The 27,232-nt window shown below is 44.1% G+C and overlaps 1 protein-coding gene and 1 pseudogene across 8 annotated transcripts in view; both read right to left on the reverse strand.

Annotated features, from left to right (window-relative positions):
* Positions 1–27,232, reverse strand: part of Elmo1 (engulfment and cell motility 1) — a 532,076-nt gene that overhangs the window by 267,703 nt on the left and 237,141 nt on the right. The gene's annotated exons all lie outside the window — the stretch shown is intronic.
* LOC142848555 (large ribosomal subunit protein uL10 pseudogene) lies at positions 19,885–21,542 on the reverse strand (annotated as a pseudogene).

The raw sequence follows: 27,232 nt of genomic DNA on the forward strand, positions 1-27,232 counted from the left end.
TGTCTGGGCTATAGAGGGAACTCAAAGCCATCAAACAACTTAGTGAGGGCCTATCTCAAATAGGAAATACTATGGAGAACTGAGGGTATACCTCAGAGATAGAATGCTTGCCTAGCATGTGTGGGACCCTGGGTTCAATCCCCAGCACTAAGGGAAAGGTACTTATCAGAAAAAATACTAATTTTTCTGAATTCTAAATCTAACAACCCACTAAAAGTATTGCTGACTAGGCCCCTTGAAGCTTTCTCCCATTGACCACATTCTTTCTCAGCCATATAATGTGCCCTCTGGTATTCAGAGGGCCCTTAAAGTAAAAGAGAGGAAATGAGGGAGGGAGGAAGGGAGAGAAAAAGGAGGGAGGAAAAGAGGGAGGGAAGAAGGGAAGGAGGGAGGGAGAGGAACAGGGAGACGGAGGGAGGAAGGAAAGAAGGGAGGGAGGGAAGGAGGGAGGGAAGGAGGGAGGGAGGGAAGGAGGGAGGAAGAGAGAGAGAGAGAGAGAGAGAGAGAGAGAGAGAGAGAGAGAGAGAGAGAGAGAGAGAACAATTGTCCCCTGTGTCCATAAGAGACTGGTTTCAGATCCTCTCTGGGCAACAATATCTCAGAATGCTTAAGTCCTTCATCCAAAATAGCATAGAGCTGTATAAACCTAAGCAAATTCTTTGAATATGTTAATCCCCTCTGGACTACTTATAGTATCTAATATAATGTCAATGATACAAATGATGTTATAATGTATTGTTAAGGAATAACAATAAGCAGGAAGCTCTATTTGTGTTCGGTACAGAAGAAACATCTTTCGGGTATTTTCAACCTATGGCTGGTTGAATCTGGGGGTGAGGAACCCATGGATTCGAAAGGCTGAATGCAATTGATGTTTAGAGATCCTTTAAGGTATCATGTAATCAGTTGGTATATTATGAAATCACTTATGCTGCAGACTTTGTGCCAAGTGTCCATCAAATGCTACTTCTTAATCCTCATTGAACCTTAAGCAGGTTCAAGAGGTTATTGTCTTCTTTTGACAAAAAAAGGAAACAGAGGCACTGACGGTTTAAATAGCTTGTCAGTTTCAGAGCCACTGTATGTATGTCAGAGGCAGAGGGCAAACCCAGGGCGCAGGTTTGAAGCAGAATCTTGTGATGTCAAGATGTTGATCAATCAGACATTGCTGTAAATTTCACAAAGATATCCAGTGCAGGTAACTAACTGTCAGTTCTTCTGAGGCCACATAATTCCCTCGAGCAGAATCCTATTTAGCAAGAGCTATGTCTCCATCATTTCCCGACATTGTTACAGACCAGACTCTTTATGTACTATTGGTCTCCAACAAATAGGCTATTGCTACACAGAAGTCAATAAGAAAATTGCTTTTGATTATTCAATAATTTGTTTTAACTAAGAAAAATCACAGAGAGGAGAGAAAGAGGGAGGGAGGGAGGGAGGTATGTAGAGGGAGGGAGGGAGGAACGGAGAGAGGGAGGGGCGGGGCGGGTGGTGGTGATGCACACCTTTGGTACCAGCAATGAAAAGGCAGATGCAGATAGATCTCTATAAATCTCTGTAAATTCACAACCAGCCTGGTCTACAGAGTGAGTTCCATGACAGTCAGGGCAACACAGAGAAACCCTGTCTTTAGAAACCCAAAAGAAAATTTAAAGAAAAAAAGTACACTTTAGATGGAGAATATCCTATTATAGATGGGTGGACTGTTCTTTCTGTCTGATTCCAAGTATCATATTCCCAGTCTCCTGAAGTAAAATTTTGGTTTCTGTTCTTTAATAGTGAGTGAAATCATTCTACATCCATGGATTTTTTTATAACAAGAAAAGTAACAGAACGACAGGCCTAAATATCTAGAAATATATGCCCAAATATTTGAAAATTTTCTACACACACACACACACTATGCGAGATCTCAGCAAGGCCAAGAGCTGGACCACTCCTTCCTCATTGATGAGATGCTCGGCGAACAGATTTCTTTTTTCTTTTCCACCTGTTATTTTTTCCCACCTGTCTTGAAAAGGAAGGCACAAGGCTTTGATGAATAGCCTAAAATTTCCGCCTGTTTTCCTGTGCAGCCTGTGCAACCCTGTACTTTCTTCTGAAATGTCATTTGTTAGCTCCCAAGGAAATGCTGCTCCGTGAATCACAAAAGACAGCTCTCAGCTCCCAGGGGATGGGGAAAGGAAAAACTGCTTCCTTTTCCCAAGTGCCAGAGTCTACACTTTGGGTACAATGTACTAAGCAGCTGGAGATAGAGCAATTTACTTTACCATGACTACCTTCAGCATTTACACTTCGGTACCTAGGCCTGTGGCATCTGGGTATCTCCTTGCCCACATGCAAAATTTTCAGATGAACTACTCCATCAATACATCCTAGGGGTTACAAGCTCAAGAAGATCTCTGGACCAATTCTGGACCCCAAACCCCTAAGTTCCTGAAGAGAGCATTGGACTGTGCACCTACAGTTAAGACCAGACCCTTCCATTGAACACCCTGGAGTGGAGGACAGCATTTGCTCAAACTTCTAGTAGGCTTCAGGATTCCCAAAGTGCTTACTAAAGTAAAGACTGCTGGGGTCATTGTCAGAGTTCAGTTTATTAGTGCCATGAATCAAATTCTCTATAACAAATTCTCAGGTGATAGACCTGCTGCTGGTCGGCGGGCCTCACTCCGAGACCTGCTGGAGGGCACAGTAGTTCATCTCCGGTTACACAGACATGGGATGGAGAACTGGGTATCCCAGTATCCCGGATCCCATACAACAAATACTCCATCACATTTAACTCGCTGGTTCAACAGTAACACACACGCTGTTCACCTGCTGTGTGTTTAGACTGTTCATTTAAAATGCATTCATTCAGAAAGGGGGATTACAATTTAAAAGCCTCATATTTATCTCCTTTTCTAACAGAAATAGTGTGCCTTAACACCTTGATGGGAAGTGATAATCACTCAATATTTCCTGCTCTTCAGCGCTTCCTGGTTGGGGAAGCAGAGCTGGTTGTAAGCTGAATGATTTTTAAATGATCAGTGTTTTTCAATTACCAATGCCAAGCTAGTCCTTCATTAGTGTGGATAATAAAGAGATGATTACAATAATGCCTACCAGATGGTATATCATGGGGAAAACCTTGGAGGATTTAGGAGTTAATATTTGTTCTATATGGGTGTCTGCATTTGTTCAACAAATATAGTATTACAAGCAACCTTTAAAACAAATCACATTGAGTGAATGTTCACTGACCATAGGAAATGCCCCATTCACGATACTGTGTAGTCAGGCAGTGGAAGGGTGTGTTCTCCAGGGGAGAAGGAGGGCCATGTAGGAGCTGGAGCAATATGCCTCTCCCCTCACCTCTCCACTCAGGGATACTAAGTGCATGCTATTGCATCAAGCTCCGCAGGGCTGGAATATAGCCTCAGCTAGAGCTGGGAATTCACTAGGGAGCTGTTAAAAATCCCAATGTGCCGCCTATATCCCAAATTAGTGAGAAACTAGCTGGGAGCCGAGCAATTAGATTCTTAAAACTCGCACATGATTATGATGCCCCAAAGACACCGAGAACCACTTTTCCAAACCAGTAATTCTCAAACTAGAAGGAATTTCAGAAGCTCCCAGAGGCTGGGCAAAGCCAGGCGTTTCTGGTTTAGTGGGATCAGGGCAGAGCTCAATAGCTATTTAAACATAAAGCTATATGGAAACCTATGTTCCTCCAACCTGAGGAAAACAATGTAAACGGTAGAGAGATTGCTGGTGGCATGGGAGGAAGGCAGGAGCTGTTGGTGCACATGTAGGATTCGGGGCGAGAAAAGGGCATAGGATAGGTCATCCGAAGCTAAATGTATACAAAGAAACTTTGTGGAAATTAGTTTATATGTTCTATATGTTCATTTTAAAATATATATTTTAAAGTAGTTTGAACATAAGTACCCTTCAGGGGTGGGGTATGTGGTCAGGGAGGCTCCAGAGGCACCCAAAACAATGCAGGCCACTGCTACTGCTGTTTGTTAGCCACAATAACTACGTGGGAGGACGTTTCTGCTGAAGACTCCCTTTGGATGTAAGACATAGAGAAAACAATCTTGAGCTAGCCAGGAGAATCTCTCCCTTCCAGAAGATGCCAGGAGAATCTCTCCCTTCCAGAAGGTGCCAGGAGAAAAGACATCATCTTACTCAGCAATGGCCTTGAATGCTACGGTACTGACCTCCCTGGCAAGTTGTGCCCACTGGTGCAATAGAGGTAGGACAGCTGTGGGGATAACCAACTGCTTTCCAATTGGATACGAGGTCTGTTCCATAAGGAAGATGTCTGGCACTGTAAATTGGTCAGAAACCCATGACAAGGGAGATCATAGGCCCTACGGGATAGCCTACTAATTTTCTTTCCTAAATGTTCATGTTGTCAAACTGTCTTCTAGATACTTATGTTTATGCCAATGCATTTGTTCGGTCCTCCACTTTGGTCAGAGATGCTTCTTTCCATAGGAGGTAATGGTTAGCTCAGAGACTCACAGTGGTCCAAGTACTGAGTGTTCAGCTGGGGGTGTGTCATCTCTCTCTACCCTGGCTCAGCCAAGGCTCAAAGAACATCACATAAGAGTGGGAGAAAGGGAAGTCGGAGCTGAGATGGAGAGGGGAGCTGTGAAATCCTGGCTCTAACATGCCATGGCTGTTGAAGTGTACCACAGCACTTGGGGATACCTACACACAATCATGCCAGCCAGAACCCAGCATCAATGGGAAGACTCTTCCCTGAGCAAAGGAGCAACTGACGGATGGCTGCTGAGGAAGGGAGACTCACTCTCCTTTGGGGATATAGCAGCTGGCAGGTTATCCATACCCACTGGACATTACTAATTGGACTTGGGTTATTAACAACAGAAAAGGGAGGACATGAAGTTGGGATGCAGATGAGGTAGGAGAACCACGAGGACTTGGAAAGAGTTATGGTTAAATTATGCAATCAATATGTGTTCTATAAAACTGTCTAAGAATAAATAAGAATGTTATTAAAAATAAATTCAAAAGGTCAGAACAAAAATTAAAAGAACTTTCTCTTTATCAAGACAACTCAGGATTCTTAAAAAAAACGGGGAAATGAGTAAGAACCAAAAAGAACAAAAGTTCTCAACCACACAACTCAAAAGCATTATGTTAAATTTCACTGTATGTTTTCCAAATAAACTTCTATGCATTTTTAAAAGCTTCCATTTGTGCAGGTGTACTGAAATGAAATTCAGCAACATGTATTTTGAAAAGTACTTCTTAATTCACAACTGAAATGTAAATTGCAAAACAGCTGAATTCTTTTATAATCAGCACTTTTCCAAAGCCACCATAACAAAAGGAAGGGAGGTAGGGACTGCTGTTCTTGATGATGCAGTTGGAACCCTTCATGTCCTGTACCAGGTACTGGGAGAGACTGGACCTTTTCTGCAATGGCTGCTCTTGGCAGAACACACATTCCGAGTTAACACAGCTCACAATGTCTCACCTGTTGTTTTCCCTCGTTTGTATAATGAGGCTCTTGGAAATATTTGCCCTCACAGTTTCCCACATAGATCAGTGTCTTCAACAAGTATCACTGAAGAATTTCCCATTCTAGTAATTCTCTCTCCCTCCCTCCCTCCCTCCCTCCCTCCCTCCCTCCCTCCCTCCCTCCCTCCCTCTCTCTCTCTCTATTAGATTCAATAAGAACCTATAGTTTTTCTGGTGGCAGCTCATGACAATGGCAGCATTGGGAAGGTGGAAAGCAAGTGGATGTTACCGCAAGTTTGCGTAAAGACTGAACTGCACAAGGACTCTCAGGCCAGAGTGGGCTAAACAAACAAAATCTCATGCGGATAATAAAGAGGAGGTGGTCTGTCTAATCATGGAGGGGACTATAGCAAACATGATGAGCAGCAGAAAGATAACTGACCTGTTCGGGCACTGGGAGTGATAGGCAGCATGCCAGGCTCTGAATTCAGGATTTCAGATAATCCTCCAAGTCCCCATTGAGACTTGAGGGTTAGAAAAGGGGGATGCTATCCTGATCTTTCAGATAAGGGTCAGGACTTGAGACTTCCACAAAGTCACAGTTAATAACTGTCACCACCTTGACAATTTTATAGTCTTGGTTTTCCCCTCTAACTTAGGTTCCAAAGAGCTTCAGAGAGTAGGAAGCAAGAAAGGACTTAACCAGAGAAATAAAACATGATCTTTGGAAATTTAAGCGTACCTCTCCAGAACAAGGGAAATCTGGCTTAAGAATAATTGATGAGAACCCAATTCCTCATCGTTAAAAATTGATTCTTTGAATAATTCACAAAGGGTTCTCAGGAAAGAAACACCCAGGATGCTGCTGAAGATCCAGGCCCTAGACTTTCACCTCACAGAAGCCTATCAACCTTTTCCTTGGCTGAAGTTTCATCCAGGCCCCTAAACCCCCTAGTACCTTTGCAGACCTCTCCAAGTCTGTTCACCCCCAGCTACATCCTGGCCCTCAGACCCAGCTCTCTGTCTCCTTGATAATTTCAAACTAAACTGCTGGACAATGAATCTAGTGCAGCTAAACTGTGGACTGTCTCCAATTACCACTGCCACTAAGGGAATTTACTCTCTGGGAATGTCCCACAGCCTAAGAAAGTCTATATTTACCCATATCCATAAGAGTTAAGACTAAAAAGGTAGGCATTAAGTTCAAGAAGGCACTGGCATGCACACACATAATTTACATCTTGTGAGCACACATGAAAGACCCTTCATCATGAGGCTTGGAAGGAGGCTCATAGGTTAAGAACACATAAGGCTCTTGCAAACAACTTGAGTTCGGATCCCAGCACCCACGTCAGGCAGTTCTCAGCCACGTGTAACTCTAGGGATCCCATACCTTCTGTTAGACAACCTAGGCTCCAGCACTCACATGTGCAAACCCACCCCATGCGTACACACATGATAAAATGAAATAAAATCTTTGAGACAGAACCTTTCATTTAATACAAATCCATATTTGGGGCCGTTGACAGAGTTCAGTGGGTAAAGGTGCTTGCCACCAAGACAGATGACCCGAGTTCCATCCCTGGGACCCACATGGTAGACTGAGAACTAATCCCCTTGGTTGTGCTCTGACTTAAGTATGTGTGTACACGCATGCAAATATACTACACACAAATAAATAAATATTAAAATACACACTTAAAGGAAACCAGGTGAAAAGCACTGCTTCAAATTAGCTCTACAGCACCAGGAAAACCTTTGCCCTATCGTGGACACAATTCATGGAAATCTGGGTTGACTTGCTTCATTATCCTGAAGATACAGAGTAGAGACTCACTGAATAAAAGGATCAACAGAAGCATAGTTTATTTGGTATGATGATTCAATAGGCAATACACAGAATTACCATAAAACTCAATTAAAATGCCTTGGGAATAAATTTTCTTTAAAATGAAGCTAGCTAAAGTTTTCTTAAGCCTTTATGAATACGAGAATTGTGTGGTCAGGGTTTATAGAGATACCCACATTTTTTCTACTCAGTCAAACATATATGGGGCTCTGGACAACCCGAGGGTCACCCTGCATCCAGTAGCATCCCTCTCTCTCATCTGCTCTTACCTCCCTGCTCATTACTGTTCCATTCCCCTTTCCAACCATTGACGGAACTCTAGCCAGTCGGAGCATGGCAAATATGGCTCTGGCAGGCCTCCCCCTTCCCCCATTCCGTCTTCCTTGCTAAAAACCTTTAGATTGCATTCCTAAAGCTAGCCACCAAGATCTACTCCGTTATTTGGCCAGTTGCTCCTCCTGAGGCTGATCACCAAGATCCAGCTATCAAAGTATTGCAGTCCAGCAACCAAATTAAATTTAAATACCTTCTCCTAATATGGGGTCTCTCTTTCTACCTTTATAAACTGCCATTTGCCTATGGGCCATGTCTGTCTTCTTTCTATCCAGAAAGTCCTTTGTCCCTGCAGCACAAATATCCCTGCTCCCTCCCCTTATCCCTCATCCTCTATCTCCTGTCTTTGTATCTTATTCTCTACCCTCTGTCACACTGGGAACAAATAAATCTCCTTTGTGTTAAGAATTGGTCTTAGGGTGCCTCGTGCAAAACACTGGTGCCTTTAACTGAAGGCGTAAGTCACAAACAATGCCACCCCAATTTGGGATTATGATTAATAGGGTGATATTTATTTAAAGGGGAAAAACTTACAGATCAATGTCCCAGGCAACAGCCCTCTACGCGACCAGGAGTCTAGTCGCCGGCGGAGCAGGAAGTGAAGAGAGAGAGGAGAGGGAAGTGGCTGCTTTTTTAAAGGGAGAGAGACCACGCCCCAAGGGGCTGGTATCTCAGCAGCGATAGGTTGGAGGAGTGGGAGGACTCCCGCAACATTTAACCACCGTTTATCACCCCAAAACAAGGGGTAGAGTAGGAGCCGTCATTATTCCTGCTTAGGAAGTCCTCCACCTCATTTCCAGGAAGGGCACAGGCTAAGCTATCCAGCACAGGACACAACCATTGTGCAGCCATCCCTGCAGGTCACTTATCCATCACCAGCCCCTTTTCTTGGAGTCCAGCATCTCCATCCATCTGTCTGGGCAGCTTCTGGTAAAGCAAAGACACTGGCATGAGAAACAAAACATGCCACGAGGGACCCAGGATCCCATCATGCTCTAGCTGCTATCTCTGCCAAGACATCCTTCCAGGCTTTGTTTACAATAGTAGAAAGGCTCAGATGGTGCCAACAGCAGGAACAGAAACATCCACAACACAACACGTTAATGGATGGCAAGCCCTGATCCAAGCTGGCGGTGGGGCAGGGCAGGACCGCGTGTACTTCAAGAGCCTAACTGGGTCCCATTATTTGGTTTTGTACAGATGTGCATCTAGGCTTTTTTTTTTTATTTTATAACTTTAAATAGATTTTTTTTAATCAAGCAGCAAATAATCTGTGGCCTGCAAATTACATGGAATTCAATTCCCATGTCTATAATGAAGGGTTTTTTTTGGAACTCAATCATGCTCATTTGTCTAGGGCTCATTTGTAATAAAGACCTTCAGATGGTGAACAAAGCCTAAACATTTGTCACCTGGCCTTCGCGGAAAGCATTTGCCAGCCCTTGTTATAAATATGGGGTCCTCCCAGCAACGACATAGTTTAAAAACACACAGTTCCCACTGACCGAAAATGAAAATCCTAGTGTTTCACACCTCGGACAACACCATGGCTCTTTGTAAGTGTTCTGAGTGTTCACTCAGGTGCTGTAATGGTATTACAGGCTCCGGGGCATTTAACTGGACAGACTGTCCTAGAGATACCATAGTAAACCGAGTTCTTCAGTAGCCTTCCCTCTCAAGAGGGTCCCCTCCTCCTTTCTCTTGCCAGCCACTGGCCACAGTGTCTCATGCGCCCAGCCGAGTGTTTCTGAGCCCAATTTCTATACTTTCTGAAAATGAGCTTCAGGTGGGGCCTTACATATATTCAGATGGAAAAGATTGCCTGTAACTTGGAAGAATTGTGTTTGGTAAGTATTCTGCTCCTCTTCCCTTCCAAAGAACCACATTAACATGGCAGAGGCTGACTTTTCAATCTGAAGAGCATAGCTCCTTTCCCATCACAAGCTCATTTTAAATATTAACAAACCCTTGAGTAGAGAGAGCTTAACCATCTTGCCCACATGAACGTTAACCAGTGTCCTGGGATTTGACTTCAACAGCACACAGTGTGTGCTCGAGATTTACGCCTTATAGGAAAACTTAGCTACGCAGTGGAGCATTTCTTCTGAATGTTTCAGCTTTTCTATTATTTTCATAGAGTAGTTATTACATAAGACAAAGGTAGACAGTGTAAATTTATGTCAACTATATTTCTGTACAATTTCTATAGTAGGACATGTTATTTCCTATGTATATATCATCCATAATCTTCTTTATATTCTTATTAGATAAATCAAGATAGATATTTTATAACTGCATTTTTAAAGCACTAAAAACTAAAAGGGAATTGACCAGGATATTTATAATGATTTGTAATGGCGGGAAAATGGATAATACTTCTTGGGGTTCATTTTTTCCTAATTAAGGTACATTGATTTTTACTTAATATTTGACTAAGGGTGTTGCACAGTGTTCTAACACGAAAACAAATTCATTTCATAGTGAAACATGAAAAATAGCCTGAAACTTCATCATGCGCCACTTTTTCAAGAATTTCTCTGTGGGTCAGTATCCAACTATGCCAGAGAGGCATGCTTTGATAAGAAAAGGGCATAGATGAAGCACCATTTCAGTCAGCATAGATGAGGAGGATGCTTTTATTTGGAGGGAGGGAGGGAGGGAGGGAGGGAGGGAGGGAGGGAGGGAGGGAGGGAGGGAGGGAGCCCTATAGGATCACCACCCCCACTGTAAGAACAACCCCAGATCATCAGGCCTCCTGAGACTTGGGCTGCATGGGGATGTTTGCTCCATTTGCCTAACCTGCCAGAATCAGGACTCCAGCCCGGGTCAGCTTTTCAATACCAATCATGCCATCCTAGTCCAGTCTCCAGGAACGGCCTGGCAGTGTTGGACAGTAGAATGCTGATGTGGTTTTCCAACTCCTATGCTCTCCAGCTTATGCCGGTGGGTGAGCAACAGAACTGTCGATACCCCACCCGCCATCTTAGTTCAACCTAAGAACAGCTAAATTCACAGGAACCACCTGTGTAGCATTGAAGACTGAAAGGCAACGGCTGTCTGAGAGTGAAGCAACCCTAGAGGGAGTCAGCCAGGGATGTGAGTAAAAGACCAGATCGCCATAGTTTTAGTTTGAGCATCAGTATAAATTTTAAGTTAACTTTTTAATTGCACTTGAGATACCACACTCTAAGGCTAGCATTGTAGGAGCAAGGCCTCAAGGTTCTGTCTTGTGGGCGAGGCTATTGCACTCATGAACTCTCTGCGGCTCTGGTCACCTGCACAAGGCTTGCACAAGAGTGGGCCCACCAACATTCAGTCATGGCTGAAGAGGGGGTTTATAGGGTCTGTGGTGGCTAATCTTGATTGTCAGCTTGACATATCTGGGAAGACAGATTCGCAATTAAAGGATGACCTCCAACAGGTCAGCCTGTGGGCACATATGAGGGGCATTTACTTGATTACTAATTGGTATAGACAGACTTAGCCCACTATGGGCAGAACCATACCTAGGCAGTGGGCATGAGCTATGTAAGAAAGGAAGTTGACTGTCAGCTTGAGAGCTAGTCCCCAGTTTCTGCTCCAGTTCCTGCCTTGAGTTCCTGCCTTGGCTTCTCCCCAAGGTGACCTGTAACCCTGAAAGGTGAAGTAAATCCTTCCCTCCCCGGCTTTCTTGTGCTTAGCGTTTTATCACAGCAGCAGAACGAATCCAGGACAAGGTCCAATTCCTTCCTGAGAACTACGGGAAGCTGACAGAGGCTAAAGGAGGGCGGAGAGCCACTGGAGAGTAAGACATGATCCAATGGATAGCCTCACACTCGTTCTCATAGCTGTTAAAACTTGGGAATTACAAAATAAAAAGACATGATAGTGGGAGAGGGACTTGTTGGGAAGGGAGGGTAGGTAAAGAGGGTGAGAAAGCTGGGGGCAGGGAGATGAATGTCGCCAGAATGGATTATATACATGTAAGAAATAGTCAAAGACTAAATTAAAAGCAGCAACAACAAAGAAGCCCCAGCAAACGGAGAGAATCGAGGCCAGCGGTCTTGTTTCAGCTCATAAAAATCTGCCCAGCCACACAGAGAGCCGTGCACCTTCCTTAGTCTGGAGTAAGGCCCTAGGACAACTATCAATAACAAAAACAATAAATTCTCAAAAAGAATAAGAAGTGTCAGAAATGTTAAGTAAATTCCATGGAGATGCCCAGTGGCCCCTAACCTTAGCAAATGGTTTAAATGGAATTAAGATTTATTATTTATTCTAAAGCTTTTGTTGTTCTGCTGACCTTCATGTGACATGGTCCCAGGCAGAACAGAATGTAGCTGCAGGATCTGGGCCTGAAATGAGGCAGAACAAACTAGAAGGGATCAGCGAAGTTCTGAAAATCCACAAATGCCCATCTGAGCACACAAGGACTTGGTTCTCAGCTGGACAGAAGGGAGCTTCATGGGAAGTCAAGGCTCAGGGTGGGAGGAAGAGGGCTTTGCTAGAACCGAGTGAGAGTTTTGGGCAGCTGGGTTAGGCACCTTGAACAAGGTTTTACCATGATTTTCCAAACACCGTGAGTAACAGCAAGTTCAAATACGGAATGCAACAAGCGACACAGCTCTCCATGTCCCTTTGGGCACAGCAGAGATCATGTGGACCTTAGCATGTGTATGCATTTCATGTGTTCCTCTGCAGGCAAGAGCAAGAGCGCATTTAGAAATGGCAGACAGAGTTTGCTGTCTTACTGCAAAGAAGGGAGCGTATGAAGAGGAAAATGTCCTTACCTGAGGGATGAAGCAGGAGAGGCTGCGTGTGAAAGAACTTGAAATGACCAGAATTCATGATGAGAACTTACATATAAATGCATTCGAAAGGACCTGCATATGTTCACATAGGACTGTGAATATGCCTGTGATATGTTGAAAAGCAGAGAAGCAAGCTGTTGTGTGACATATATGAACTGGCTGTACAGGGGGAAGGACAAAACAAAGCAAACAAGGGCTTTCTGTGTGTACTGGAGCTGCCCGGGCCAGAGGGACACCCCATGGGCTGTGTGCAGATAGGCATGCAGCCCAGAGCAAGGCATGGTGGGAGGAGAAAGGAGAGCTACCTTCTTAACTACAGCTGAGTCTTTTTTTTCTTTTACTAAAACAACTTCTCACAAGTAGGCATTTCGATAATTAAATCTCACAGAAAATTTAAATTATTCTTAAGTCTCTAAATTGATAATGTTACTTATAACACGCAGTTAGCAAGAGAAATTCTCTTAATGTTGCCACAATCCTTTTTCAAAGTGTGCAAACGTGCAGGAGAATAATACAGATCAATGGTGGATAAACAAGTAAAGAAGAAAACCAGAGGACTGAATGCATCCGCAGCTACCCTGTTCCTCTTCCTTAGTTACCATAAACTAGTCAGATGTGAAGGAAGCTTGAGGAGTGAGTGAGCATGGACATCATCACTGGCATTCTGTTTTGCCCAATGCTGAAAATATTAAGACATTAAAATTTTAATTCAGAAAATATACTTTATGATTTATGCATCTGACGCTTAAAGCATAATTAAACATTATGACCATAGTGAGGTTAGGTAGTTTGAATTACTTCAGGACTTTGCACTTTAAATATCACTGAATAATACAGTCAAAATAAGATCAAAATGTGGCTGGCGCTAGAAGCCCGGATGTGTATTTACTTTCAATAACACTTCAGTGCTGAACGGCGAGCTTCCCCAGCTGCTATGTGCTGGCAAATAAAGGAGGACTGAATTGTAGCTTCAACAACGAGGAGGGGATACTCCAAAGACGACACTGGAGATGAGTTTTCATATTATATTTTGTGATATCCAGTAGATGCCTCTGTTTCTCTCAGATAAGGAATATTAATAGGAAGAATTCAATCCTGCACAAATGAATCCTTTCTGAATAGACTCGGTGTGTATGTGTGCAGGCAGCGCTTGTAGGGCCGCCCTCAACATATTATACATCCTTCTGTCTACAAAAGAGCACATTTCCCTCCTCCAGTCCACATTTTCTAGTCAAGGGCTGTTTTCTCTTTGGCATCTGGTGGAAGAAGCGTCTGTGGATGCGTCAAACTGTAGCACAGAACCCAGAGTCCATGGGTGGCCTTGCTCAGTCACAAGTATTCTTTCTCATGGCAAGAGACGACAGGCTCTTTCTGGTAATTCTGGCGGCATGGGGTAAAGGGCTGCTGAGATAAGTCAATCAAGGGAGAGCCCAAAACGCACAGCTGGCTCCCCAAAAGATGCTCAGGAGACTCTCTTTTCTGGCACATGTGCTGAAGCTTCCGTGACCTCTGCCCTTCAGAAGATTCCATGTCCTTAAGACAGTGGCCCTGCAGGCCTGGAGGTCTTTCTCAGGGAGAGCTGCTGGCTGACTGAGCTGACCTATCCTAGCAGGGAAGGAGGCAGCAGGGCGTCCGCATCAAAGCACCACCAGGGTTCCAGTGTCATCTTTTGTATTAGCTGAGAATCTGAGAACAGCAAGCTCACCTGTCTAGAAATTTCACCTCCACTCACTTCCTTCCCTGGTCTGCTGTGGAGTCTCTCTACCTTCTCACTGCCCTGGCATGCAGACAAAACCAGAAGAGGCACAGAGCAGCGGGTGGGCCCTAAAGAAATAGTAACAGCGGACCAGTAAGTTACTTTCACCCTCACAGCCCTCCACTGCTCTATTGCTCCCCAGGGGGCAAATCTTCTCCACTCACTCTAAGCTTGGAATCCTTTAGGATCTCAACTGTTTGGACTTCCCATGTCAATGGAAGGTTGGCCTTTTCACTACATTCAAAGTTCCACTTCCAGGGACTTTTCTGAGTCCATGCTGACCCCAAGACCTTGCAAACATCCTCCTAGCGAGCATTCCTGCCTGACTCCATGACATCATCTCCCCATTCCCAGGCTGCTGCCAAGAGGACCAGATAATACTGATTAAAAATCAAAACTCCCCCAAGGATGGCGGATGTAGTCTACCTTCTCTGACTCCCTGCATTCAGGCGTGGAAATTTCCAGTGTCCCATGGGAAAGGTAACTTGTTCTATTTATAAGGATTTCTGGCAAAGAAGACTCAGTAACATTTCTCAATTTTGACACATGGATAGATTCAGCCACATTTCACCTAACTTCCAGGTGCCGGGTTATGTAAGTACTGCAGTAATGTTCCCAAAGTTGTCCCTCCGACCAGAATTAAAGACCTAAGTCACTTCAGTCATGGGGTACTTTAACTGCAGGCCGAGTATCCCTAAGCTGACAACCAAAACCTGAAATTAGAAATTTTTGGAGCACCAACATGTTATTCAGGGACTTTTTAATTTTAGACAATATCAGATTTAAGACTAAAGATGGTCAGTAAATAACATCTATGCAAATACCCTAAAATCCCAAAACTTCTAGATTCTGAACTACTTCTGGTCCCAAGCACATCAATGACAGATGTCCAACCTATGCCATCCTGGGAAAATGGCTTGGTAACTGGATAAAACTGGTACACTATAAAAATATACAAGAAATTTCTTCTTACTTGTTTCTATGCATTTCACTGTAGAGGATTTTGCCAAATTGCTACAGAAAACCCTCAAATAACCAAAGAAACATCTACCTTGGCAAAACACAGTTTCATTTTCTACAATAGTCCAGGTGTGGCAGCATTTCTAAGTGACAGAGGGAGGGGCACAGAGGAGAAAGGTATGAAGGGAAGGCTAGAAATGAGAGTCACAGAAGAGTGGGAATCACAGTGTGCAAAGTGCAGAGGTTTGAACTCAGCTCAGTGTCTTAGAACATTTTTCTTCGGCTTACTCTAAGTTACTCTGAACTAATGAGTTTCAGGGGGTTCTGAAAACAGAATGGCTCCAAGCTCCCTGGAAAACAAAAGGCAGCTGTTGAGAAGCACTTCCCACAAGGAGTAAAAGGCCCCCGCTGTGGAAGATAAGAGAACACAAACGCTTTCCCTAAGGCTGCCTGCACAAGCACATCCCTAACTTCTGAAGTGGGTGTGCTGGTCCTGGGTGTCTCTCTGCACACCTTCCAGGCCTAGCTCCTGAAATTTTCATCCACACAAAAAGAATTACTGAGAAGTCGTATTAGAACCACTAGATAAAATCTAAGCTATGAATAATCTCAGACACCTGCTTCTGAACATGCTAAACCCGCTGCAGGAGGCACCAGCCACAGTGGGCAGTCTTTAAATATGAATCCTAGCAAATGGAAACTCTATGTGACTTCAAGAGTTTAATGACAGATGAAGCAAGTTTCTAGACGTTAAACATGGGACTCCTAAAAACAGTAAACATGTATAAAGATTTGTATAGCTTAATATTGAAGAACCTGGCAGGGTGCTAAAAAAGGAGTCTTGCGGTTCAAAGGTCAGTTTGGGGTGGAAAAGGATACATTGTGTTTCCAGAAGGAACTTGACGGCAAGGTTGCTAGGTTACCTGGAAAGCTACAATGTTCTACAGAGCACTACAACCTTTGCTGTTAGCCTTCCTGTCCTACCAGTCACAGGTCCTGGCCCTGACATTCAACTGCAGGCTGGCTGCTTAGTGGACAACTGACAACAAAGTCAGACATTAGACAGAATGAAGTAGTCCTTGAACAGGCTTTTTAAAAATGTTTAATGAGACCCTGAAAGGAAATGCCATACTAGCTTTTTTGCTTTATTTATATTTCTAAAAAGATGACAAGCTATGGCTACAAAATTCACACTGTAAGAGAAAGCAGCTATGACTTGAGATGTGCCAGGGAGCAAAAGCTGACATTTTCCCTGGATCTTCCTGTTTTTAATTAAAAGAATATCTTTTAAGTAGGATTTTTAAGAGTAAAAACAAGCAGCTGACTTATTAAGAAAAAAATAATTTTAATCCCTTATTTAAATATGCAAATTGAGTCACTCCAGATGTTCTGAATGCATTGTTAATATCTGTGAGCATCGCAAGAGAACGGTGCTTTACATTAGGAAGTGAAGACACTTCAACTCTTAGAGCCTGCGATTTACAATTTTGAATTATGACTCTTACAAAACTCCACAATTCAGAGATGATTCTCAGCTCACACTGAAAATTCTGTAAGTTCTATTTTTACTTAGTAGGATTCAGAATTATCACTACCATCTTTCATTGATTCTAAGAAGCCTTTTCTCACTCCTCCAAATTTTAGTGTTTCTAAACTTGGGGGAGAAAGATTTTTGCAAATTAATTTTTGTCAGATAGATAGCCATCATCATTTTCTCTGCATGTCCATGTGTGAATATCAAAAATGTCAGTATCAAATGAGCAGAGTGGGTACCAAGCTCTAGATGATAGCCCGAGAGCACGCGGAAGAGTTCCTAAGGCCAACAATCCAAGTGGCTGCCAGCCTGTTTCTCTCCATCCTTAGCCCAGAAGTTGTCAGAAGTGTGCTGCTCTAAAGACTCACTCAAGTGTAGCTTGAGCACTAATGGGCTTCTGCTCTGCTTCAGATCCTTTTAAAGCTATGCCGCCAAACCTCACAGCAGCATCGGGGACAAACACTGCAGCGATGTTGAATCATTCAGACATACTGGACTCAAAAGATAAGACTATCAGGAATGGGGCTGGAGAGATGGCTCAGTGGTGAAGAGCACCGGCTGCTCTTGCAGAAGACCGGGGTCCAGTTCCCAGCACCCACATGGTTGCTCCATATTCCAGAGGATGCAGTCCTCTCTTCTGGCTTCCATGGTCTCCGGCATGCGTGTGGTGCATATAAACAAAAATACACATATACACACACATAAAAATTAAAGATAAATAAAATACTTTAAAAACACACAAAAAAGAAGCTTCAGAGACAAGTTGCAGCTGAGATGTTTCCCTTGTACTTTTTGTTTATAAAACTGCTAAATGTACACATTTATGTATCTCTGAGTCCACCGGAGCTCATACAATGGACATAATATTTTTTAGAATATCTAAACAATAATAGGCATTGGGTGATAGTTCAAAAGATTGCACTGGACATAATGTGTCCTTCACTCAGAGTGGCATGTTGCACAAGGACATATGGCCATATACATGTAGATACACAGAGAGAATCAACTTATTAATATTAACTACAAGTAATTCATTAGTTTATTCCTAAAACCAGACCTTGTTTCTCTTTTAATTTATGAGAACCTGTAAAGTGTACAGAGCTTAAAGAATGTATTTATACCTCACCTTCCCCTGAGTATAATCGGTGCTAAATAAAAAACCTGAAATTCGTCAAAAAAGCCAGGAATAATCCTTGCCTCTATTAAAGAGGAAAACAAGCCCTAGAGGAAAGTGCTGGGAGATTCCTACTGTGTCAGAGCTTTGGAACTGTACACTATTGTCCGTCCAGGAAAAGAAAAGCTTCGAGATTAATCACATACTATTTCAAAAACATTTTAGAACACATAGAGGATACAAACGACCAGATAGTACTAGGAGCCAGGGTGAGAAGAGCCCCCAGCAACCATCCTGGAGATAATTCTCAAAGACAGTGTGTTTCAGGGCCACGGTGAGGACAACATCAGAACAAACAAACAACAAACAGCAGTTCCCTATGGACACCACTGATTCCAGATGGGTCTCTTGTCACCTTCAGCTCTGATCCTCTTCTCCTTTGAAATACCCTGTTCTTCAGAATTGTGTGAAGGCTGAGGTGAGAGAGACTGTGGTTTTATCTAAAAATTCCAACCAAAAAAAAAAAGGTCATTTCAAACTGAAGTGCTCTTCCGAGCCACTTAAGATATTTCAGAAACAAAACTAACTCGTAATGCCCAGGAAATGCTCTCTTGATGCTTTAACATAAGACTAAAAGGCATTTCAACAAGTTTACATTTCCCTGTCTCCCGGGGCCCCATCCAGACACTGGGATTGTTGACTACACTTCTCTCCCTCTTTTGGAGGCTTCATCAGTTAAATGGGAAAAAGGTAAACTCCGTCTCATGAGTGACAACATGTGCCCAGCTAAGCTGTGTCAGTCAGTTGCCAGTGACTGTTTCTGAGCTGAAACATTATCAATTCCAACAGAACTGGAACTCACGGCAACGTTCAGTCTCCTGTCAGCAGCCTGCAAGCAGCCTGCAAGCATGCTGAGAGAAAAAGGCAGCAGCTCCTTGGGACACTTGAGGCAAGCCAATAGGATCCAAGTATTCCTACAAATACTCAGTACAGCAAATTGAGGTCCCAAAGGCGACATTCACAGAACCCACCCTGTTCCCCATCTCAGTGAGCTCTGAGCAAGTTGATCGTTGCTGTGGGGCCAAGGGGGTAGAGAGCCGCAGGGAACCTGGGTCCTGGTGAGGAGAAACGTGGGAATGGACACGCAGAAGCTTCTGTTATAGCAAACACATTTTGCAAGACTTTACTCTTCAGTGAAATGTGAAATGCTATTTCTGTATTATAACGTAATCTGACTTATACAATATCTCTAAGAATTACATTTACAGTAGCTCAGAATTTAAAACATACTCCTTTAACTCTAGAGACACACTCTGCAGTTAGACTGGAGGACAGCAATATCATGCCCTGTTCTCTAACTTCACCAGTAGGAGAACCAGGGCTGGAGCTCCCCTTGTGTGTGACACTATCTGCTTGGCCTGAGTGACCACCTGAGTGTCCAAGGAGGAGACATATCACAGTGACTATGGATGGAAGGAAGCAATGCATTCAATGTCTAAAACTCCTTTGATTTCCATTGGAATGTACGGTTTCAAATATTCCTGTGGTTATAAATAGGACCAATAATCAGAGAATTTATTTCAAGTGGAATAAAGAAGATATATTTCAAAATCTCAGAGTCCTGATAATACTTTTGAGATAATAATTAAAGCAGGGTCTCCGAAAGGATTTTGTGACAACCATGGACTTCCACCTCCTCTGACTGCTTCAAGGCTTGTGACAACATCTGGCCTCAGTAATCCTTAAGGGATATACATGGGGTAAAACCCTGCTTTGATATCAGCTTGTTACATGCAAAGCCTAGAGAAAATTGCATTCCTTCTAAAAGGCCGCTCTCTTCCCTGTTGGCTCCATACAGAACCTCGACGACCATAAGCCAGAAAGATCATTGAACACAGCCTGCACTGGTGGCTTTGGAAAGGTCAAAGACAGACCACCATGGTGGAAATGATTCCAAGCCTGCATGCTCACATCTGCATATCTTTTATATTTTTTTTAACAGAAGTAAGCTTTTATTTCCATGCTTCTCAGACTAAGCTATCTGAGTTGGTTGCTTTGAGAAGGTTAGTCGAAGAGACAAAATCGCATATCCTTATCTGATTCCTCCAACTCTTCCTTGCTTCAGCCTTGAATGGGGCTACAGTAACAGCAGCAGCAGGAGCAGCAGGGGTGGCAGCAGCCACAAATGCAGATGGATCAGCCAAGAAGGCCTTGACCTTTTCAGCAAGAGGGAAGGCATATTCAGTCTCCACAGACAGAGCCATAACCTGCTTGGACCCATTGATGATCGAGTGTGGCACCAAGCAACAGTCGGGTAACCCATCTGCAGCAAACACTGGCAACATTCTGGACACCCTATAGTGAGAGTGCAGAGTCTGGTCTGTGATGTCAAGCACTTCCGGGTTGCAAATGCTGCCATTGTCCAACACCTGCTGGATGATCAACCCAAAGGAGAAGGGGGAGATGTTCAGCATGTTCAGCAGCGTGGCTTCACTGGCTCCTACTTTATCTCCAGTTTTTATCAGTTGCACATCACTCAGAATTTCAGTGCGCCCCTGGAGATTTTAATGGTGATGCCTAAAGCCTGGGGGAAAAAAGAGGTCGTCTTGGGCTGCAGACCAGTGTTCTAGGCTGGCACAGTGACCTCACATGGGGCAATAGCACCAACATGGGCAGCAACTGGTACCTTATGGGCCAGCAGCATGTCGCTCATCTCCGTGAGGTCCTCCTTGGTGAACACAAAGCCCACATTCCCCGGATATGAGGGAACAGTTTTTCCAGGGCTGGGCTGTTTTCCAGGTGCCCCCGGATGGCCTTCCGCATCTTGGTGTTCTTGCCCATCAGCCCCACAGCCTTCCCTCGCAGGGACATGCGGATCTGCTGTATCTGTTTGGAGCCCACATTGTCTGCTCCCACAGCGAAGCATTTCGGGTAATCATCCAACAGTTGGATGATCTTAAGGAAGTCGTTGGACTTCCAGGTCATCCTGTCTTCCCTGGGAATCACTGCAGTGAATCGGGGATTGCCACGCAGGGCTTAAAGACGATGTCACTCTAATGAGGACGCTGGCGAGAGTCACATCTGCGTATCTTTTGGCGAAACATAAGTGACCTAGCTTGTGTCATCTATAAAACCTTATAGATATAGAAAAGATTGTAACACACAGCTCCACTCCAGTCCTGCATCTGTTGGAAGCACTTACCCAATTCCTTAATGAAGTGCGTGAGACCCTGACTAATGGCTTAAATCTTTTGTCATGAACCTTGCCCAGCTTACCCCAGCTTACATACACATCTCAAGAAAATGAGTTATCCATCCCAGGCTTCACGCCATTCCCGCCCTGAGGGTGTCAGCAACCAGCTCACTTTTCTGTTGTTAGTATAAACACTAAAAGGTCCCACTTCATTGAGACACCCACGAAAGGAGGCAAGCTTACTTCTGTTTATGATGCCTAGGGAAAGATATTAGCAATCCGGTTTAATCATCAAAACTTGAGGCCCTAAGCTTCAGCTGGAAAAGAAATTGAAATGGCTTGTGATTGTTTTCTAAAGAGTCAGCACAGACACTGTGCCTCAAAAGAAAAGGATCAGTTTACCCCTGGGCATCTGGACATGTAAGCCTGAAGCTTCGGAGCTCATCAGCCATCTGCATTGAGCAGCTGTCTGGGGACGAATGTCAGGTCTCTCGTAATCCAGCATCAAGCAATTGAGTTTAAATGGCATTGCTGGCTAGATGTCCAAGAGTGTGTGCGCCCACTGGGTCCCTTGGGTAAAAACTCCGGACGCTAGCACCTGGTTCTACTCATTGAACAGCAGCCACGCTATGATCTACGGCTGAAAAACTGATAATTACGTGGCAGAGAGAGGTCAGCATCTGGCTAAAATGAAGTCAGCTGGCCCACAATACAGTCGAGTCCACCTGAGACACTGCATTATCACCCTGAAAGTGCTCACACGGGGCCACACACGGCAGTCTCGCCTCTGTCACCGGCCTCAAAATGCCATCCCCGAGGCCTATAGTTTTCCACTATAAAAATCAGACTGCCTTAGAACACTTCAGATTTAAACTGGTTTCCCCGACGGGTTAAGAATGCCCCCAAACATGGCAGAGTGGGGAAAGTCAGAGGAGAGGGAACACACAGCAAGGCAGGGGGGAGGACAGGGAGACAGGGAAAAGAAAAACAGCACATTACACTTCAGAAGCAGGAAAAACAAGGAGGAAAAGGGAAAGGGATTGGGGGAGAATGTGAGGGTGAGCATATCAGTGTTTGTTCCTTCCAAACTTTTAATCTGGGCTTCACAGCAGGCTGTCACCCGGAGTGACCATCTCACAATACAAACTGGCCACTGCCCACACTGCTTTAAGATGGTTCAGCAAACGTCACTGTCCAGCTGGAACGGGACGACAACACTGGCACATCACGGAAGGCGTTGTCAGGCTTGGAGCAAGTCCTCCCTCCAGGGCGAGGGAAACCAAATCGCCGCTTGGTCCAATTGCCCTGCCACAGACCCATACACAGAGTCCCCTTCAAACACTTCTCAAACCTTTGCTCCCCCTCTTCCCTTCGACCAACTCAAAAGCCAGCAAACGGCCCATGCTCCTCACATTAGAATGGACAGCATCTCCAGTCTCCGTGCAGAAGAGTGGGCACGCTTTTAACTGGAAGTTTGCCTGTGACGTTTGAAAGTGACTGTTAATGACAGGAGGTGACATTAGACATACAACCTCTGAGTAGTATTTGGAATGGCAGAGCAGAGAACAAAGCTAGTTTCTAGGGCTTGCTATGGGAGAGAATACACGATTTTTATTTTACCAGAAAGAACTTCTGGGGATAGTCCAGCAAGCTGCATACATTAATTTCAAGGTGGCCTTTTACAACTCTGTACTTGCACAAGCTCCCCAGAGACTCCCAGACACGATCCCTTCACTGCCATTTCCTTTTCAGAACTTCCTGAAAACGGCAAGGCATCACATAATAGGACTGCTTCCGGATGAAGGCCTGCTTATCTCCTGATCTCTGGCGGTGACAAAGGCCTTCCATGGAAGACACTGCTAAAGAACAAAGAGAGCAGAAGGCAACAGCCAGACTAAGAGCCATGAACATTTTCAAACACCCAGGTAATACACGCGGAAAAGAGAAGCTGTTAAGAGCAAACATGTTTGGTTGACTTGCGTTTATAAATAGAAAATCACAGAACCACAATATATCGAATAAGTAAAAACATCAAAGCTGGACCGAAGAGATGGGATGGCTCAGGGTACTTTCTGCTCCTGCACAGGATCCACGCTCAGTTCCCAAGACCCACACTGGAAAGCTCATACTGCCTGTAATTCCAGATTTGGGGAATCTAAAGCCCTCTCCTGATCTCAGCAGACACCACACACAGGCATGCAATGTGCATGTGATTAAACATAAATTTAATATTTTTTAAATATCAAGATGTATGGCCATGCATCAACTCAATGAAGGGAACAACTTTAAAGTGACTGGGAATAACAAAAACAAGAAAACACTGTGGCATGGTGTGTCTAGTAAAACAGAATAATTTCTCCTGGTGATGATAAAACCTAGAAAGAATCAGAGAATAAAAATAGCAATGGAAACCTAGAACCAATCATTGTCTTGTCACTGCTACTGGTACAAACACAAAAATAGCAAGAAATATTAAAGAAAATATTTCATGGCTTCAGAAATATGTATAGTTTATGCCAAATGATTCTGATAAATCAGTGGGAATGCACAGCTCAGTGACAAGGCATAGAGCTGCTATAGCAGCAGAAAATATTTAGGGAGCACTTTGGGTACATATTTCAGGGGGGATGGGGCCCCACACAGAAACAGACACACCCAGTATGTTTAATATCAGGTAGGAAACAGGAGGAAGTGTTCTCAATGGGATTGAAATGAAAAGCCTCAAGGAATCACAGGTCGCCTTTCCAGCTGGGTACTTTGATGGATGGTCAGTCCTCTAAGCACAGCCTGCTCTAAGGAAGAGTGGGGGCTGACGTATATAAACTTACTTTTCTCTGCCCTGCCTGGAAGCCTTCTGCACATATGTAGCCGGCAAATTCTCCTGACACCATAGCACTGGCTATGAACCACTCACCAAGCAAGAAACACCAGCAGCAAGAACAACAGAGCAAGGAGGGCGCAGAAGCACCACGGGAACAGGGCTTGGTACCACCGTTCCCCAGCAACAGAGCAAATTAATTTTCCTTTCCAATTGGAAGCATAGATGATTAGTGATATTCAAGTTACAGCACACTAATTTTGAGAGCGTGCCAGGAACCATAAGCGGAATGAAACCTTAGGAAATAAACAAAGGTGACCTTCTAAATAGTAGCTTCATTTTGAAAGCCTACCCATATTTGTTTTCCTCTGCTGTGGGTTTTATTTCATTCCCGTCCCCGTGCCGAGGACATCGCTGTGACAGTTGTCCAAGGTGCACTGCCAATGAGTGGCTGACTGAGCCGCTGGGGAACTAAGTCCTGAAAGTGCGTGAGCTCCTCCAGCCCTTTAGGTTGACTTGTTGTTTAATACTCAGTATATACGAAGGCCAAGAGGAGTCATGAGTGAATGATATAAATCCATACCTATTTTACTTCTATTTCTGGGATATATATATATATATATATATATATATATATATATATATATTTGATTAAAATCAGTTTCCAGAACAACTCACAGACAGAAATAAATTTTCTCCTCTCAAAATCAATGCCGGTAGGGTCACTTGGATGGGAAGTCAGAAACTGGAAGGCTCGCTCTAGTAGGATGGTTAATGGGATGGCTAATGTCTTCATCTTTTTTTTTCTGTTCCTTTAAGGAAATGCCACTGATTGAATACATTATTATTGATAGAAGCTAATTTGGCCCAATATTCCAGAGACTTGGAAGTTCAAGATCAATCTGGTGAGGGCTGTCCCAAAGGCTGTGTGGCGGGAAGAAACAGAGCATGTGGTAGATAGAAGGACGAGGCCTTACCATATCCTTTGCGTCCACGCCAGTGATAAGCTACTCTTTCAATAATCCCCCTAATCCATTCATGAGAGTGGAGTCTGTATGGCTGAATAACTTCCTTAAGGTCACACTTTTTTTTTCTCCCAAGACAAGGTTTCTCTGTGTAGCTTTGGAGCCCGTCCAAGAACTCTCTCTGGTCTCAAACTTGATCCACCTGCCTCTGCCTCCCTAGTGCTGGTATTAAAGGCGTTTGTCGCCTCCACCACCTGACAAAGGTCACGTTTCTTAATACCATTACGATGGCAATCGCATTTCAACCTGATTTGGAGGGGAACATTCAGAACACAGCAGCTAATTTCGGCTGTCAGCTTGAGTAGACCATGTAATTGCCCACATCTGGTTAAGCACACTTCCTTCATAGGTCTGTAAAGTAGGTGACCCTCCCAATATGGTGGTCGCCATCTAGTCTAGTAAAGACTCAAGGAGAACGAAAAACATGGAGGGAAACAAAATCTACACTCGCCTTGGCTAGAGCATGGGTCTTCTGCCCTAGGGCTCCTACTTCTCAGACCTCAGGTTCATTGGACTCAGACCATCAGCTCCCTGTGCCCCGGCCTTCCATGACAATGAGCTGTCCTGGGTTTCCATCTTGTAGGAGGCAGGTGAGAAACTCCTAAGACCCATGTAAGCAACTCCTGATAATTAGCTCCTCTCGCTCACTCCTGCGTCCTGGAGAACGTTAATTAATACTGAAAATCACTTCACTTCTCTTGTGCTTTTTGTAGGAATTTAGCTCAGAATCCACCGAGAATCACCCTAAAAATCCCGGAGGAGCATTCAAGACTTGGTATATTTTGCCAACATAATATAACCATGCTTTTCAGGTAGAGGTTAAAATTTGCAAAAGAACTCGGAGCAGATGAAGCAACACTCTGGTTTTGTATCCTGACTCGGAGTGTCCCCCATTTTATACAGAGAGTTAAAAGCAGAACTCACAGTATTTCACTTTAAAGAAATAGGAATTGAACCACAAACTACAGAGCACAGGAAGACCATAAGAACAGTGTTAAAAGTCAAGAGACAGCACACATCCCTTCATGCTGTGATGGAGGGTCCTTGCCTCTACTCTGTTCCTTTAAAAAACCTAACTGGAGTCTAATCAGGATATAATATCAGTCAAACGCAAACGGAAGAACAGTTTCTGAGGCACCTGACCAGAATTCATGAGAAGGCAGCACACGCTGCTGACAAAGAAACACAAGGAGCTTGTCTGGGTGGAAGGAGACGAAGATGTGGCAGCTAGTGCAGTTAGAATCCCCAAAGGAAAGGTAAGCATTGGTAGGAAGCCCAGGGAAACTAACCTGTGTTTCGCAATGCAACAGAGCTTTAACCTTTAGCTGAAGCCTTAGATCTCTTCTTGTGTAAGGGGTTAGCTAATCACACATCAATTCCAAAATAAACGTGCATGAGTTCAAAGCAGCAGAGAACTCCTCCTTAGGAGGAACAAACAGCTGTGACTGTCTGTCCATGCCATTTAATCCACAACAACAAGAGCAGAAACATTTTCATGCCAAGTTGTTATCAAATTCATCAGGCTGGGTCAGAAGAAGCAAATATTTAGGAGAGGTTGGGTGAGGGGCTGGAGAGGAGAATGCAAGGCCATGCCACTTCCTCAAGAGCCTGCTCCTGGTGTCAGCTGGAAAATAATGACCTAAAGAAGTCACGAGAAATTAGCTGCAAAGCAGAACTGGAACAACCGACTTCTTCTCAGGTAGAAGCAGGACCCTGCCCGGCCGGGGAAAGTCAGACTGAAGGGTGGGGTGCACAGTGATGCCTCCTGCCCTGGAAAGATGAGAGCCCAGCAGGGGCCTCAGGAGTTCGTGTCCCACTGAAGGCGTGGCCTAGTTTTCACAACCACTCTCACTGCAAACTCCCGTTCAGTATCTGAGAGGTGAGCACAGCAACAACAAACTCCGCAGTGACGCACAAAGAACAGTGGCTTTACCCAGAATGCATCATGGCAGACCTTTCCATTCTGCCTAAGGGTCCTGATGTCATAAAACTCTGGTTACAGACTCTTGAATACAAAGTTAAGCTGCAGATTCTCAACGTGCTCCTGGGGAATTAAATCTGTTATTGCTGCATCCCATGGGAGTAGAACAGGTTTACACAGTAAAACTAAGAAATGTCACCCCAACAGAATTTTGGAGGAACTGTATGATTAACAATGTTTACAAAGTTAATACTGAAAATCAAGATACATTTCCACAGAGCAAGGATAGCCTAAGATACAGTAGAAGCCTGAACATCTGCAAAACAGGCAGTGAGCCGCACTCCTCAGGACACACCAAGGTCGAGGAACACAAAGGAAATCGGTTCTGTGGGTTCTGACAGCAACTGAGTGCAGAAGGATCCTGCACCAGGGAAAAACATGTGAGCGACACTTGG

Source organism: Microtus pennsylvanicus, chromosome 4 (genome assembly GCF_037038515.1).
Source record: "Microtus pennsylvanicus isolate mMicPen1 chromosome 4, mMicPen1.hap1, whole genome shotgun sequence".
NCBI classification, from domain to species: Eukaryota; Metazoa; Chordata; class Mammalia; order Rodentia; family Cricetidae; genus Microtus; species Microtus pennsylvanicus.